Source organism: Ochotona princeps, chromosome 3 (assembly GCF_030435755.1).
Source record: "Ochotona princeps isolate mOchPri1 chromosome 3, mOchPri1.hap1, whole genome shotgun sequence".
Taxonomy (NCBI): domain Eukaryota; kingdom Metazoa; phylum Chordata; class Mammalia; order Lagomorpha; family Ochotonidae; genus Ochotona; species Ochotona princeps.
This window is the reverse complement of record NC_080834.1, coordinates 67,295,192-67,313,259: the sequence shown is the minus strand read 5'-3', so window position 1 is coordinate 67,313,259 and position 18,068 is coordinate 67,295,192. Positions and strand designations below refer to the sequence as shown.

Sequence of the window (18,068 nt, the reverse complement as noted above, 5' to 3'; positions counted from 1 at the left end):
AAAATCTACTAAATTCTTGAAAACGCTGAGTGGTCAAGTTGAAAAAGATCTCACTAAATTCAGTCATCTGCACTCATTATGAATTACCATTTAAGAATACTCTAAAGTCCAGATATCTTATTTTTCTTTTTGATTCTATTGAAGATTAAGATTTACATGATGTCTTAACAGCTATGGTATAGATTTGATAGATATTGGGGCTAAAAGTATTTATTACATATGAATCAAAAAATCATTGTCATACAGTGAAATACGGCTCTTTTTTATATTTACAGAATGGTCTGAACACTCGGTAATTATTGATTAATTCCTTTTACACCCAGAGATCTACAAAGTCACTTTTCTTCAACCAGTGAGTTATTCAGCAACTAGGTATTGTTCACATTATTCCAGTTTTTGATGCAAAACACCATGCAATAGCAAGACATTAAACCTCCTTGCCTAGGGTTTAACAGTAAAGGAAGCAGGGTTTAGCAAACATACACATAACAATAATGGAACAATGAAGTAGATCACTGAATGCTGCTAACAGACCAATGATTACTTAGTAATTGTTTGGAAGGATCACAGTATGAATCCCTTGCCATTGTTCTTCTTTTCGCCAAATTCCATCTTGACAAGACAAGTGTTTTCCTGGGTTTTCTAATCTCTGTAAGCCCCTGGGAATGAGAATTATAGGATACCAATGGCTACAGGAAACACATGATAATACTTAGACAAAGGGTGCTGTGGCTGCATCTCATATAGAAATTTTGGAAAACTTTACTTTGGGAACCTCTGGATGCTTTTCTCTTTGCCTTGTGTAGACTTTATGAAGCAAGTCATTTTGGTATCAAAATATCTGGCAGATACTTGGTATCAAAATATCAAGTGTGTGCTACTGCTGGCAGGGGATCTAATCAAGAGCAAGTGGTACAGCAGTTACCTTTATCAGGAATGACTTTAATATTACAGAAAGGCTCCTTCCTCCCCACTGTTTAAGCAGCCTTACCGAAAGACTTACATCCAGTCTGAGGAAAGAGATTATGTGCAAGAGCAGTAGCAACTTATTGTAATTAGTACAAATATCAGGAATGTGGACATTTTAGCAAGCCTAGTAGAGAGTGACATCCTCTGTACAGGTCATAGGAAAGGTTAATTGGGGAAATGTCCCCACCCCTAATCTCCAGGGAGTTCTGCTTCCCAAACTGCAAGAAAATTAGAACCTCACTACTTCAAAAAAACTAACAACTACATGGTATGCAACGATCAACAATGAGATGAAGAAAATAGGCTTGTGTACAGCTACCAACCATATTCATCTCTACTCCCTCTGGGGCTAGTTCTTGATAACTCCTTGTTGCCATTAGAGGGCTGACACACTACTAGCAAAAAAGTGGCCAAGTCCCAAGTCTTTTTTTTTAATTATTTATTTTTATTGGAAAGGCAGAGATACTGAGAGGAGAAACAGAGAGGAAGATCTTCTGTCCATTGATTTACTCCCCAAGTGGCCGCAGTGGCCACAGCTGAGCCGATCCAAAGCCATTAGCCAGGAGCTTCTTCCGGGTCTCCCATGTGGGTGCAGGGTCCCAAGGCGTTGGACCATCCTCCACTGCTTTCCCAGGCCACAAGCAGGGAGCTGGATGGGAAGCAGGGCTGCTGGGATTAGAACTGGGGCCCATTTGGGATATTGGTGTGTGCAAGGAGAGGAAAGTCCCAAGTCTTGATTCGTCTATACAACAGTCTGGTGCACTGATTTAAAGGACTTAGAAATGTGACCTTGAATTGCAGAGTAAAATCCGTGTGAATCCTGGTCCAGTACTGAGACTTAGGCATCCAAGTAACAATGGCTTTCATCCCTAACTCTCTTGTTCTTTGCATAAGGGATTTCTCCCTTCTGAAATTTTGCATGGTGCATGAATTGCCTTTTGCATTGTTAATGATAGATATATAAGCATAGATACTTTACAAATTATTTTTATTCTTTTCCATGATATATTTTGTAGGTATAGGGATTCCCACCTTGCTCTCTCTTTTCTCCACCCCCGTCCTCCCCTACCACCATTTCCCCCCATATTATTACAGTAGCATAGTCCTTTAGTAACAGTTACAAGTTTAACATTAGATTATTTTTTTTTAAGATTTATTTTTATTACAAAGTCAGATGTACTGAGAAGAGGAGAGATAGAGAGGAAGTGGAGCTGCCGGGACCAGAACCAGCGGCCATATGGGATCAAGGCGAGGACCTTAGCCACTAGGCCACGCTGCCGAACCCTTTTTTTTTTTTAAGATTTATTTTATTTTTATTACAAAGTCAGATGTACTGAGAGGAGGAGAGATAGAGAGGAAGTGGAGCTGCCGGGACCAGAACCAGCGGCCATATGGGATCAAGGCGAGGACCTTAGCCACTAGGCCACGCTGCCGAACCCTTTTTTTTTTTTAAGATTTATTTTATTTTTATTACAAAGTCAGATGTACTGAGAGGAGGACAGCCAGAGAGGAAGTGGAGCTGCCGGGATTAGAACCAGCGGCCATATGGGATCAAGGCGAGGACCTTAGCCACTAGGCCACGCTGCCGAGCCCTAACATTAGATTATTTAAGTACATCATGGAATTGTAGGTATAAACAGACTTTTTAAAAGAATGTGTTATTCTACACAAAATAGGTCATTGAAACTTAGCAAAGTCACTTTGTGGCCATGTTACTAAGATTTTATATATGGACTTCTGGTTAAAAGAAAATTTCAGGAGAGATATTTTCATCTTAGTGAATGAAAGTTAAAAAGGACAAAACTGGGCCTAGTGCAGTAGCCTAGCAGGTAAAATCCTCATGTGGCACGTGCCGGAATTCCATATGGGTGCCGGATTGTTCCTGGCGGCCCTGCTTCCCATCCAGCTCCCTGTTTGTGGCCCAGGAAAGCAGCAGAGGATGGCTCAAAGCCTTGGGACCCTGGCATTGGATAAGCACATTTTCAGCCATTGCGATGACTTGGGGAGTGAATCATTGGACAGAAGATCTTCCTCTCTGTCTCTCCTTCTCTTTGTATATCTGACTTTCCAATAAAAATAAAATAAATCTTAAAAAATGAAAAGAACAAAACTGAAAGACTCAAATAACTGGTTTTCATGTTCATGAAGAGAAATAGACAAAGTAATAAAAGATATTAGAGAAAATGACAGGTAATTTTTCCTTCCGATTTTAAACATCTATCATAGCTTAATCAATGCCAAGGACACAGAAATACAGCAAGTCTGAGAAAATTATAGGTCATTACATGGTGCATAATGCAGTAGAAAATAGCCAGCATAGACACTAAGAAAGTCAGTAAATACTGAAAGAGTATGAAGGTTCCTATGTCCGTGTTTCAGATAAAGAGTGCATATGGTAAAACTAGATATGAAAAATAGACTTTGAAATAAGTTATTTTTAGCCTTCATAATACATATTAAAGTTAGTTTGGGTCTGTGAGTTAATCCACTGCTTGCAACACTGCCATGCCATGCTGTAGTGCTGTTACGAGTCCTGGCTGCTTGACTTCTGATTCAGTTCCCTACTAATGCACCTGAGAAGGCAGTGGAGACGGCCCAAGTGTTTGGCACTGTATGGGAGATCAGGATAAAGTTCCTAGCTCCTGCCTTTGTGGCTATTTAGGAGGTGCATCGGGATAAAAGGCCTCTCTCTTTCTTCCTACCCCTCTGTTGCTCTGCCTCAACAAAGAAATAACAAATTTTTTGTTGTTGTTGTTTTAAATAGAAAGGATAGTACAATTACAAATTTTTTTTCATGGATAAGTAATCACTTAGCTCAAGACAATGCATGGTTTTACCCATCAAGAATGTTGTTTACTTTGGCTGTTACGCTACAATCATTAATTTGATCATCTGATTCAAAACAGAGTCCAGAGCATTTGTTCTTAGCTTTAATTTCTTAAGTAGCCATTTCTAAGAGTCACTATTCTATGGGCCAAGTGTAAAATAAGTGGTATGGGAAGAAAAGATGTAAGATAAACAATCTAAATTTTCAACATTCCAAAGCTAAGTGTTAATAATACAGAATAAAAGTATAAAAGTAGAACTCTGGGATTTGAATAATGGTCTTTATGACTACAAACAGGAGATACTTTTTATTTTTAGAAAAAACAGAAGGAGTCTGCAGCAAAAAGTTATAGATGATCACCTCACTGAAAGAGGTGAAAGGTAGACCTCAAATTTGTCCACTGTAGGCAGCAGCACAACAATTTTGGCAAAAGAAGAAAAACATGCTGGAAAAAGATTCAAAAGAATTACAACAATATTCCGGTCAAAATGAAATATGGAGATACTTTAGGGAAATGACACACACAAAGGAAATAATTCAAAGACAATGAAAATAAAATTTTAAGAAGATCAAATGTCAGAGGCAAAGTAAGAGCATAGTTTGGATTAATTTGTGAGGTTATCTCAGAAAGGGCAGAAGAACTTGGGCAAGCCTTTCCAGAGACCCCGTAATAAAGCTACATCCCACAAGAGGCATAACAAATTTGACCCAGGGTGCTATGGCTAAGGGTTTTCTGGTTTAATGGCTAAGGTGATTTTACAGCCTTGCTTGTCTCTCTCTAAAACATGAATTCTGCTTCCTACCAAATTGCTTTTTGCCTTTCTGCAATTCCCCATTCTGGTTCTGGTATAAATGGGCTGAAAGATCAGTGGTGAAGGTGGGGATGCATGGGACACAGCTGGCCTGTGGCAAAGGAGCTCTGTGTAGGAAGCAGCTGGATTTTGGAAAAAAGAAGGAAGGATTAGGATCTTCAAAGTTAAGAAGGTTTTTCCTGAATTCCTCTCTCTTTTCAGTCTTCCTTCCTGGAAAATAATAGACATTTCCCAAAACACCTACTTCCTGAATACCTAACAATCTCCTTTTCCTCAAACTCTTAGTTTATTATGCTGCCATACATTTGCCTTATATCCAAAACTCTCCTAATAGATACAAAGAGTTTCATAAATTCTCCCTAAGACAAATATTTTTAATCATGCATTATATCATAAAACTTAAAAGAAGAAAAGGTATATATTAAGTATTGGTTGGTTAAAAAGTCTAAGTATTCTTAAATTTGGGGATGGTGGGAAGAGCTTTATAAGTATCCTCAGGAATGTTGGGGACATTATTTTCCCAAGCCCAATCCCATCATGGGATGCCATTTAGCAGACAGAGGATAGGGCTTTGGAATCTGCATTTCTTTTCTTTCTTTTTTTTTTTTTTACTAAGACCCCAAGCAGATTCTTACACATAGACTGTGGGAACCAGAGAGGGGCACCCATCTGAGTATCTGTCATAGACTAAGTACCCTAGCCTTCCAGTTTAATCTCTCTTGAGGCTGGTGTACTAGTGTATCAAGATAAGCTTCCACCCGTGACATTAGCATCCAAAGTGAATGCCAGTTGAGCCCCCACTACACTACTTTTCTTTCTTCCTTTCTTCCTTTCTTCCTTCCTTTCTTTCTTTCTTTCTTTCTTTCTTTCTTTCTTTCTTTCTTTCTTTCTTTCTTTCTTCTTTCTTCCTTCCTTCCTTCCTTCCTTCCTTTCTTGTTTTTTTTTTTTTCAAGATTTATTTATTTTTATTGCAAAGTCAGATTTTCACAGAGAAGGAGAGATCAAAAGACCTTCACTTCTTCATTGACTGCAATGGAGTCAGGAGTTTCTTGCAGGTCTCCCACGTGGTTGCAGGGTCCCAAGGCCTTGGGCCATCCTCCACTGTTTTCCAAGGCCACAGGTGTGGAGCTAGATGGGAAGTAGAGCAGTCAGAACACAAAGTGGAGCCCAAATGGGATTTTGGCACTTGCAAGGTAAGGACTTAGCCACTGAACTGTCGCACTGGGCTTTTCTGTTGGCCAACTCCCTATTCATGTACCTTGGGGAAGACAGTCCAAGTACTTGTGCCACTGCTACCAAGGTGGGAGACTCAGATGTGGGTTTCTAGGGTCCCAGCTTTGGCCTGGCACAGCCTGAACTGTTGCAGTCATTAGGGAAGCGAACCAGCAGAATCAAGTTTGTCCTCTGTTGTGCCTCTGTCTCTCCCTATCTCTCTGTAGTTCTCACATATACAAAGGAATATGATAAACAGAAAACTTAGGTCTGGCACAGTGGCCTAGCAGCTAAAGTCCTCGCCTTGCATGTGCTGGAATCCCATAACGGCACTGGTTCTAATCCCAGTAACCCTGCTTCCCATCCAGCTCCCTGTTTATGGTCTGGAAAAGCAGTCAAGGATGGCCCAAAGCCTTGGGACCCTGTGCCTGCGTGGGAGACCCAGAAGAGCTCCTGGCTCCTGGTTTCACACTGGTACCGTTCCAGTCATTGCAGCCACTTGGGGAGTGAATCATCGGACAAAAGATATTCTTCTCTGTGTCTCCTCCTCTCTGTAGATCTGACTTTCCAATAAAGATAAAATAAATCTTTAAAAAAAAAGAAGAAAGCTTCTCTAAGAAAGTCTACTTCTTTATTTTATTCTATTATTATTTTTAAAGATTTATTTATTTTTATTGCAAAGTCAGATATACAGAGAGGAGGAGAGACAGAGAGAAAGATCTTCCATCCGATGATTCACCCCCCAAGTGACCGCAACGGCCAGTACTGCACCGATCCAAAGCCGGGAGCTAGGAACTTCCTCCAGGTCTCCCACACGGGTGCAGGGTTCCAACGTTTTGGGCCGTTCTCAACTGTTTTCCCAGGCCACAAGCATGGAGCTGAATGGGAAGCAGGGTCGCCGGGATTAGAACCGGGGCCCATATGGGATCCTGGGGCGTGTTCAAGGTGAGGACTTAAGCTGCTAGGCCACAGCACTGGGCCCAGAGAGTCCACTTCTTAGCAACAGTCAAGCAGTATCCTGAAATTCACACTGAATCCTGAGTTGAAAGGACAGTGAGCAGCGTGAAAAAAAAAAAAAAAAAGAACATGTTTTAATAATAAATGTTGAACAATTCAGGTGCCACCAGACATACAAATACAGGAAAGAAAGGGTGGTGCCATGGTTATAATTCCACTTCCTTGATTCAGACAAATTTGGTATTAGGGATGAGTTGGCTTTTATACTCATAAAGCTGGATCTTTACCAGCTGTCTGGTTATGTCCTACAGTATAAGCACAAAGACACTATGATCAAATACAGAATCATATGCTGGGGATACAGGTCATCTTAAGAGAAATAAACATTCTTCTTACAAAAGCACTTGGAGTATGTAAGTCAAAGGTATTTTTGAACCAGTGAAAATGTACTGGTATTAAGATATCAGCATTCCTAGGCCTGGAACGGTAGCCTAGCAGCTAAAGACCTTGTCTTGCACATGCCAGGATCCCATGTGTGTGCTGGTTCTAATCCCAGCAGGCTCCACTTCCCATCCAGCAACCTGTCTGTGGCCCAGGAAAGCAGTAGAGGACGGCCCAAAGACTTGGGTTCCTGTACCCACATGGGAGACCTGGAAGAAGCTCCTGGCTCCTGGTTTCACATTGGTGCAGCTCTGGCAGTTGTGGCCATTTGGACAGTGAATCATTGGATTGAAGGTATTCCTCTCTGTCTTTCCTTTTCTCTGCATATCTGACTTTCCAATAAAAATAAATAAATCTTTAAAGATACCAGCACTCCAATCCCAATTCTGATACTACTGCTAACTGAACTGGATCAGCAGTCTCACCTCTAAAATGTGTATAGGCGGGCCTACTTCACAAACTTCCTCTGAGGTTTAAATGAAACCCTCCATGGGAAAGCCTTTATATAATTGTGCATATGGTAGCCACTTGTTATAGGTTAGTTTTCATGTGAATTTGTTAAACTGCAGCTGAGAAGCAGAAGAGCCATTTAGGGAAGAAAACATCAAGAGCTGAGTGCATAGCACATAGTAGGAGTGTGAAAATGTTTAATGAACAAAGCTGAGGCAGGTTTCAGGCTGATCTGACTGAGTCAATATGTAACTTGCTAGTTCTAACATTCTTTATTTTTCCCACATGGTCATTGGTGCAAAGTCCACTTATGGCTTCATAAACATGGGCTTAAAACAAAAGCACTTCTAATCAGATTTGGCAAGAAAAGGAGGGAAACATAGGGTGAGGTAAGTGTGAGGCAACAGTGGTGAATAACAGGGATGGCAGTACCTCAGGACATGAGTCACACAGACACCCGGCAGTACACAGCTAGAGATAATTCGCAGGTAAATGCTGCACGAGCCATTACGTCATCCCCCCTCTGCCCTTTCTTCATCAATCATGTCGCCTGGGCTCTGATGCAACCCAGCAAGAATGTCTGATTTGCAGACACTATTGAGCCTCAGAACACATACATATTCGTCAGAGAAAGCAACATTAACCCAAACTGAAGTCTCTGGTATTTCCTTTTGTTTAAACCATGCTTTAAAGGGCAGGTCTTATGTGTGAAATGTGTAAGTATAGATGAAGCCATCTGGTTTGGAGTCCTAAAGGACTTCACCATTTTGGACAAGTCATATCAGGCCCAGAGTCACTATTTCCAATTGTCTTTTTTCCTTTCTTCCATTCTTTCTTTTCTTTGTTTGTTCCTTTCTCTTTCTTTTCCTCTTTTTTCCCATTTTCCCCCCGCCTTCCCTCCTACCTTCCTTCATTCTTTCTAAGATTTATCTATTTTTATTTGAAAGGCAGATTTTTGCAGAGAGAAGGGGAGAAAAGGAGAGGATAGACATAGAGGGGAAGATATTCCATCCCCTGGTTCACTCCTCAGATATGGGCAATAGCCAGAGCTGGGCTAATCTAAAGGCAAGAGACAGGAGTTTCTTCCAGACAGGTGCAGGGGCCCAAGGACTTTAGCCATCCTCCTCTGCTGTCCCAGACCATAACCAGAAAGCTGGACTGAAAGTGCAGTAGTCAGAATACGAACTGGTGTCCATTTGGGATGCCAGCTATCACTGCAGGGAAGCGGAATATTCTAATATATTACCCCCTACACCTCTATTTCCAATTTCATTGTGAAAAATTCAGGTCATAAAAATGGTTATTTGTTGCACAGCAGGTGTCCCATAACTTGGGAAGCCCTCATCTTTATTGGAGCCTAGGCTAGAGTCCTGGTTCCACTCATGATTCCACCTTCCCGCTAATGCATACCTTGGGAGGGTACCAGTTACGGCTCAAGTAATTGGGTCCCTGCCATCCATGCAGAAGACTTGGACTAAGGTGTCCGTTCCTAGCTGCAGCCTTACCCTTGCCACTGTGGGCTTTGAGGAGTGAGCTCAGTAGAGGGCAACTCACTGTTTTTTGTATTTGTCCCTATCTTGTTGCCCCTCTGCCTTCTGGTTAAAATGATAAATAATAATAAAAAAAAGCCAATCACACCTGCATACCAGCAACTTGTGACACCATCAGCTCCATAAAGAACTCCATAGAGACAAGAGCTGACGTACAGAGGACACAGGAGGTGATCAGCCTTGGTGAGCTGCTGTCACAATGATTTCCACCTGCAGTGGCACTGCAACTTTCCAGGCGCACAATGTAAACATTCAGACATTTACCACAGGGAGATTCATGAGCCATCTCCAGAGAGGAATTCTTCCAACAGCTCTTAAAAATTGGAAGAGAATAGAGAAGCCCAGCGGAGATAGGAAATCCAAAAGCCTCATGGTCCTAACTTCACAGGCAACACCATGTGGGGTCCCCTACTTTGCACTCTGAGCAGCTGGGGGGAGGTGAGGGTCACCTCACTGCACCTGGAGTTGTATTCAACAAGGTGCCCAGCCCTTTCATCTGTTCAGCCAAATTATTTATGAAGCTTAGCAGCTAAGACAGGACAGACTGGTTTACATTCAAGGATCTAACCTGTAAGTATTGTGAAGACCTTGGCTACATTTGCAGTGAAGTTTGTTCCTCCTAGGAGGTGACAGAACAGAAAGGGAGAAGATGTGACCTGCCTGAGAGAAAGATAAGACCTAACTAGATAGAACATGCCTCCCTGTCCTCTCCCCACCCTACTGTTTACCAATGGAGTAGCTGACTTTCCTCCTATTAAAAGGCCTCAGACACATCCTAGAGTTGTAAAATCCAGAATATACTCTCATAACTTCATATTAACTCAATTGGTTTGTCTGATTATTGAGGGTTCTGCCTTAACTTATTTTTACCTTATTTGAAAGAGAGAGAGAGAGAGAAAGAGAGAGAGAGAGAGAGAGAGAGAGAGAGAGAGAGAGAGAGAAAGACTTTGCATCTGGTGATTCATTCCTTAAATGTCTGCAACAGGGCTGGTATCTTGGCATATTAGGCTAAGCCTCCACCTGTGGTACTAGCACCTTATATAGGCACTTGTTTGAGTCCTTGGGGCTCCACTTTGTTCCGGTTACCTGCTCATGGCCTGGGAAGGCAGTGGAGGAGAACCCAAGGACTTAGGCCCTTTGCACTCATGTGGGAAAGGCAGAGGACTCCTGGGCTCTTGGCTTTGGATTGGCCCAGCTCTTGCCAGTTAGCTGTACAGGAAGTCACCCAGTGAATGAAAGACCTCTTCCTCCATCTCTCCATCTCTTTCTATATAACTGTGCATTTCACATAAAAATAAATACTTTTTTTAAATGTCTGCAACAGACAGGGATAAGAAGGCTGAAGCCAGAAGCCCAGAAATTAATTCAAGTCCCTTGTGTGGGTGGCAGGAACCCAAGTATTTCTGCCATTATTTTTTGCCCTCCAGGGTGTGCATTAAGTAATTGGAATCAGAAGTGGAGCTTCATGGACTTGAACCCAGGCACTCTAATGTGTGATATGGGCATCCCAAGTAGTATTTTCACCATGAGACCAAGTGCCCATCACAATAGTACAATCATTTTACTCAATTAGGATAGGGGTCAGTCAGCTAAGTATATCTACTGTAACCACTGATTTCTAGTATTGCAGCAAAAAAGCAGCTACAGATGATACATAGATGAATAAGCACAGCTGTGTCTTAGCAAAACTGTACTCAAAAAAACTGAGAAAGGGTCAGACTTAACTGGCTTTGTGCAAGGAAATTTCAAAGTTTCTTAAAACTGAATAAAATAAGCTTATTTTGATGCATAAAACATCATGTATATTAAATAATCTTCAGAAAGCTCACACAAATGAGTATTATATGAAAAAAAGCATTGCTATCACAATTTGCTTGGCACGAAAACATCATTTAATTCTGTTTTCCATGGACATATTCTTGTATGTTACAAAAGAGCCGAGCTGTAACTAAGTGAGAGGATATGACTGGTGTTACCAAAGCAACCACCACTTAAGGCAATTTTAACCTCATCTCCAACCTCTGAAATAAAAAGGGAATAAGCACCTTGAAAAACTCATCATTCAAGACTAGACTGTTATAGAAATATAGTTTGTACTAAATCTTTGTGTTACCATTACAGGTGTCTTCTCCGTGGGCAGCATGTTCTGACTACATGTTTATGTACAACATACTTACTAATATATTTTTGAAAATCTTCAGTCCAAGTGAAGTGAAAACTTCACTTCATTTTTGATCAAACTGTATGCTATTTGTATGCACAACAGAAAATACTTTAAACCTTAAACAAAACTCGTGGGAAGTAAGGGTTAGTAGTTTCACTTTTAGTAATATTGCTTGAATTTTTTTATAAGCATGTACTACTTGTGAACTTTATATTTCTTTCATAAAGAAGTAGCAGGGTTACGTGATCTCTGGCAGTGTAATTAATAATTCATCCACTGAAAAAATTTCGTGATTCTTTTCAAAGTATGCTTCTCCATCTTGCCAAACTTTCACCTGCATTTACTCTTTCTTTCAGCTCCTTCTCCCTTTCTCGATTTGGCCTAGCAATAGCCACACATAAACCTCAACCCACAGCTGACACCCAACCAATGTAGATGACATTCCTAACCAAACAGGAGGGACAGATATTATTTAAGAAAACACACAAATAATAGAAGTATTTTCACATGGCAGAAAGTGCTCTGAGTGACAGGGTAATGAAGGAGGCCCCTCTGGTTAACTCTCTTCCTAGTAAAAGCAAGGTCACCTGAGACTGTCACCTGAGCAAGTGTAATTACACAGAGACCTGCAAATAAAAAAAGAGGCAGTCAGTCTATGAAGACAAATTCCAAGCTACCTGTAAAGTTTAGAGAATCTGGTCTCTCTTTTCCTCTAATGTCGCCTCTGTTCTCCCATCCCTTTTCCTTCCCTTTCTCCTTATTAAGCCAGGATTGAGAATCCCCATTCTGGAGTGTAGAGACAACTTTGTATCAACATGAACAGAACAAGTCCTCAGAGAACAGAAGGAATCAGGGCTATGTGGAACTGAACTATACAGTCTGAGCTCGGCAGTGTGTGTTTTTTTCAATCTAGCAGATTAACTAGATGCATTGTTGGGTGACTGATGAAGCTCTAGGGATTTTCTCCTTACCCTTGAGCAAGAGACCACAAGAAATAACATAGATCTATTAATTTGGATCTATTGCCTGAGCCTCTGGCAAATGTTGTAAAGCAAATGAACCATCAAGTGACAGACTTTTTTGATGTGTTTAGCAAAGAGCTGACTAAAAAGGCTAGGCCTTAAGATCCTTTCCAAAGGCTAACATATTCTAGGCTCACTGAACCACAAGAAGGAGTTCCCAGGGCAAGGGTTTTAGCTTACACAGTGTAAGGATACACATATTACTAATTCATATTTCCCTACTAACTCAACTCTAAGTAGTTAGTCATAGAAGACAGAAAACAAGGATCACTAGTATTTGTTGAAAATTCCCTAAGTAGTTTTAGGCAATTGTTGCAGTTCCCTTTCATCCACCGATCCCCTCAGCCAACATACAATTACTATTGCCTACCTACTCTTTACTTTCCACTATGGTGGAGGGAATATGCAGACCTCCCATTCTAGAGTGAGAGAAACACAGCTAACAACAACACAAAGAATGTGACATGTACAGTAACATGGTTCCCATGCTTCCATCCTGTTACTTTTGTATTCTTTTTTGCAAAAATATTCATTTAACTTACTGGGTAGGAGAAGACAGACAGATACAACACACACACACACACACACACACACACACACACACACTGTTCCCATGTGTTAGTTCACTCTCCAAATGTCTGCTATAGTCAGAGCTGTACAAGGTTGAGGAAGGGAGGAGAAACCCAGTCCAGGTCTCCTAACTGGCACAAAGTACCTGAGTCATTGTCTGTTGCCTGTCACTGTGCACATCAGCTGGAAGTTAGAATTGGAAGTGGAGCTAGGACTCAATCCTAGGTGCTTACGTATATGATGTACATGTCCCAAAGCAGTACCCTAACTTCAAAGCCTGTCCCTAGACCTTGTATTCTTTTTATAGTGTGGTGCCCATCACACATAATTTGCTTAAATATTTTCTAAAGGTTGTTTAAGGATCTTCAAAGCCAAATACAGTCCATGGCATTAAGTTGGCATTCAACAATTGTAGAATGAATTAATAACAGATATATATGAGGGCTATGGGTACACAGCAGCAGCACAAGTGCCATCAAGTGCCTATGAATGAGGGAAGCATTCATACATAGTGATATTGAAGATCAGTCGCGAAGGATGAACCAAATAGCTCATGGAGGAGGCTTTCTTTGGATGTGGGCTTAGACTGTGTCCCAAAGGCTTTGGAAGGTTTTGAAATTTTCTAACTTAAGGGGAAGATGGTGTGGCAAGATGAGTTTTGATTTTAGGAAGCATCTCCCTTGAAACAATGTGGAAAGTAAATCTGAGTGTGGGGAAGTAGTCTAGAGGTAGGAAGACTGGAAATTATGGTGGCCAGAAGAGATGGATTCAAAGCAAGTCAGGAAGTAAAATTAACTGGCAACATGTGGCTGGCTTGATTCCATGGCATGTATGTGCTTTCTGTACCCAGCTGGTTTCTGAGTTTATTAATTGTTTTTGTACTTACTTTAATTTGTACATGCTCTATTACTGTCATTGTAAAAAATTATTTTGTCCTATCCCATTGTATGTATTGTTCTGTTAAAATTAAATATTTTATGAAACAAGGTGGAGACATTAATCTTAGTCAATTAAATATAATGGTGAGGGATTAAAAAGTTTTTGCTACCCACAAGGATGGCAGGACAACGATGGGGGCATTACCAAAAGCCTGAGCTAGTGCGAGAGGGCTGCTTTGGGAAAAGATTAATAAGATTCATTTGGATATTCAAGGGATGCTGGATGGAAACAAACTTGAAATAATGTCTGCTGTTCAGAAAGTATGAGACACTGGTTTAAGAATTGGATACACTTGCATCACTGGTCATTGCTGAACCAGTGATGTACTATCAAACTAATTCTAGAGAAACTGAATCAATCATAATATCAGCTTGGATCTACAGTTTTTGTTGATTTTCACGGTGTAGATACTCCCATCTTGGCCATTTTCAATAACGAACATGATAGCCACTAAGCAAATAGCTGGGAACAGATATGCTTAACTGCTTCCTAACAGCTGGCTACAAATACACTGCTGGCTAAAGTTAAGGATGAACAAAATTATCTAGGGACAAAATGAAGAGAAACAAAACTAGTAATAACCCTGGCAAGTACAGACATTTCAGGGAAGGAAAGTAAATGAACCAGCACAAAGAAAGCTTGAGGAAAAAATATCATAGATTAGGGAAAAAGCAGGAGCAAAAAGGGTCAGGGAAGCCTAGGGAAGAAGTAATATAAAGATGGATAAAATTGCCTATGGTTTTAGATGTTATTAAAAAGAAAGACTAAGTGTAGAAAAATGTACATGATATGACAATGAGGATGCTAGCAATGATCTCTGTGGTGGCAGTGGAATAATGGGAGCCCAAATATGTGCAAGGAATGAGTGGGAGGTAGATAGAGAGCAGACCCTATTTAAGGAAGCAAAGGGTCACAGGGTCACAGGGAAGGAGCTGTAAGCGAATTGGATGGAAGCAGATTGAGGGAGCTTCCCTTCTTCTTCTCCCTCATCTCACCTCCTGCTAAGGTAGAAAAATATGAGGATGCCTTTTTAAATTTGAGTGACAGAGTTGGCAGGGGGTGGTGGAGTGAGAAATCCCTCATTCCCTGGTCCACTCTTCAAGTGCCCATGATGGCCAGGGCTAGAGAGAAGCTAAAAATAGGAATGCCATCCAGTGGTGTTCCATGTCGGTAGCACAAAGTCACTTGCTTGAGCCATCACCACTGCCTCCCAAAGTGAGTAACTGGAAGCTGGAGTTAGGCAGTTGGTGGAGAAAGATTAAGCCCAGATACCCAGAAACAGGAGGTAGCCAGCTCGGTCGGCATTCTGATGACGATACCAATACTCGTTTCTTGAAGATGTTTTAAGCTTGAAAGAAGGGGACAATAGAGCAAAGAGGGTAGGCTGAAGAAACATTATGAGAGGGCCTACTTGTGTCTATCCTAGAGAAAATCAGTAGTCTCAGAATCAAGAGCAGTGATCACAGACCAACTGAATCGATTCTGGATATAAAGACCCCCTTTTCAGATGGGAAACCAAGTGTGTGTATGTGTGTGTGTGTGTGTGTGTGTGTGTGTGTGTGTGTGTGTGTTAAGCTTTCATGTATTTCATTTATTTTATTTGAGAAATAGAATGGCTTGGCCAGGCTAAACCAGGAGTCAGGAACTCAGTCTTCCATATGGGTGGCACAAATCAAGTCATTGGAGCCACGGCTTGCTACCTTTCAAGGGACACTTCAACGTGAAAGCTTAAATCGTAGGCAGAGCCAACTCAAACTCAGGTACTCAGATATGGGATGCCAGCACCCCACACAATGCTTACCACTCTTCTATGTTTGTTATTAACAATAAAAAGTTTCATTTTTTCTAACTTGCTGAAAGAAATATCAAGGCATATAAAAGGTAGCTAGGAAGTAACAAGGGGAACTTCTTGATGACTGAAGATTTACAAAGGCTATACAATAATTAAAACTAACTAAAATTGAACAGAGTTCATTTTTTCCTAGAAAAGTGGTATAACAGGCAATTCTACTTGCAGGAATTTCTAATTCCTTGAATATAGATATAAATATAGCCAATATACAAACATTGTATATTGTACACCAATATACAATATACAAACATCTAAACATACATGCAAAATGGGTTAAAATATCCTAAAGACATTTTCAATGGGTTACTTATAATTAGAAAACATTACCAGAAAAGATTTTTGCATTATTTTATGAAACTATGGAAATTTTCCAGATGGTAACAAATATGCTTAGATTAAACTCTTTCAGTAATGCATTGTGATTCTGAATTTCCCCATAAAGACTAACTGGTTCTAGCTATAGTCTAGCAAGAACCAGGAATGTTTTTTTGTTTTGTTTTGTAAAGATTTGTTTATTTTTATTGCAAAGTCAGATATACAGAGAGGAGGAGAGACAGAGAGGAAGATCTTCTGTCCAATGATTCACTCCCCAAGTGACCACAATGGCCGGTGCTGCGCCGATCCAAAGCCAGGAGCCAGGAATTTGCTCCAGGTCTCCCACGCGGGTGCAGAATCCCAAGGCTTTGGGCCATCCTTGACTGCTTTCTCAGGACACAAGCAGGGAGCTGGACGGGAAGTGGAGCTGCCGGGATTAGAACCAGTGCCCATATGGGATCACAGTGCATTCAAGCTGAGGACTTTTACTGCTAGGCTATCGCTCTGGGCCCTAGGAATGATTCTTAATAATTTTATTCAATTTCACTTGACTCTTGATATGGCAATCCTGAGTTCATATTTTAAAGCTGAACTATCTTTAGGATAATTTGCATTTTAATAAGGTTTGTGTAATATGAGTTTTGATGGCAGATATTTGGCTTTTGGGAGAAATTAGGTCTCTATTACCTAATGGCATCCTTACGTTATCTTTCCATAACTGTTCTCTAGTTACATAGCTCTAAGTATGAAATTTTAAAGTATTGGCAAATCCACTCTACTATTCAGTTTGAAGAAAGTAATAGTAAAGACTACTATTCCCTACCTGCCTTCCCCAACCAGAAGTACTTATGTTTCCTTCCTGCCTAGTTCTCTCATTACCCCAAATCAACTGAGAACTACTGATGAATTGGACACTGGCAATTCTGAAAAAGCCCCCAGGCATTTTACTGTGTAGTCATATTAAGAACCATTGGTATATTTGAGTAAGAATGATTTCGGAAAACTTCGGCTCAAAACCTGTGTTTGTCATATATAATGATATGACAATTTTCTCAATAATACATTTGTAAGAATTTTAAAAAGGCATGGGGGAATTTCATATCTCTCAAAAATAGGATTGCTTCTTAAAACAATTATAATTATTACTCCTCAGAACTTATATAATTACAATTATTACTCCTCATTGACTGTTCTAAGGGTTTTGGGAAGGTGTGTGCTCCTAGAAGAGGGGCTCACAATTCACAAGTAGGTAGACCAGCCAGTTGAAAGTGGCAACACCGTCTTTCCAATGAGAGAGTCCTTTCTTGAACTAAGACATAGTCTGCTTATTTGTAAATCAGTGGGAATTTCCTGCTGCAAAACTAAGGAGCACATTAATGGTTTTATTCAGCTGGGGGTGGTGGGAGAAACTTCTTTTTTGCTCTTGCATCAGGAAAAGCTCCTGACCTTCGGGGACCTTTGTCCTCAAAGGAACCCACAGACAGATTATGTGTGTCTTTGTCATGGGGAATTTTCCTGAGCATTCATATGTTTTTACTTAACTCTAGAGATTCTCTTGCCTTTTGCTCCTAACCAAAGTTTCAGCTCCTTGAGGGAAGGAGCATACTGGACACTTTTGCCACTTGCTCTCAGCTAAGATGGAGTCAATTATTTAGGAGGTAAAATTATAAAAGAAATTTGTTTGCTTTTTCCACTTTATGGAATTCCAGAAAGAGACTTTTTTCCTTTCTTATTTTCTTCCCCTCTGCTCATTTCTGGGACCCTCATGGGAAATAAGTTTTAAACTGTTTATAATCATACCAGGGAGGTTGACAAAACAGTCTTTAAGTTGAAGATAAGTATTTCTTATAATTTACTGCTACAAAGCCTGTAAGCAATTACAGAATGATGATGAGTGCCTGAGTTGTTCAGATATAAAGAACTCAGAAGACATTTCCAAATTAGAGGAAAAACTCCAAAAAGGAAGTTGTTGACTCACAGGAGAAAAC

The 18,068-nt window shown here is 40.5% G+C and overlaps 1 protein-coding gene across 3 annotated transcripts in view; it reads right to left on the bottom strand.

Annotated features, from left to right (window-relative positions):
- CMSS1 (cms1 ribosomal small subunit homolog) overlaps positions 1–18,068 on the bottom strand; it is a 354,605-nt gene that overhangs the window by 162,178 nt on the left and 174,359 nt on the right. The window lies entirely within an intron of this gene.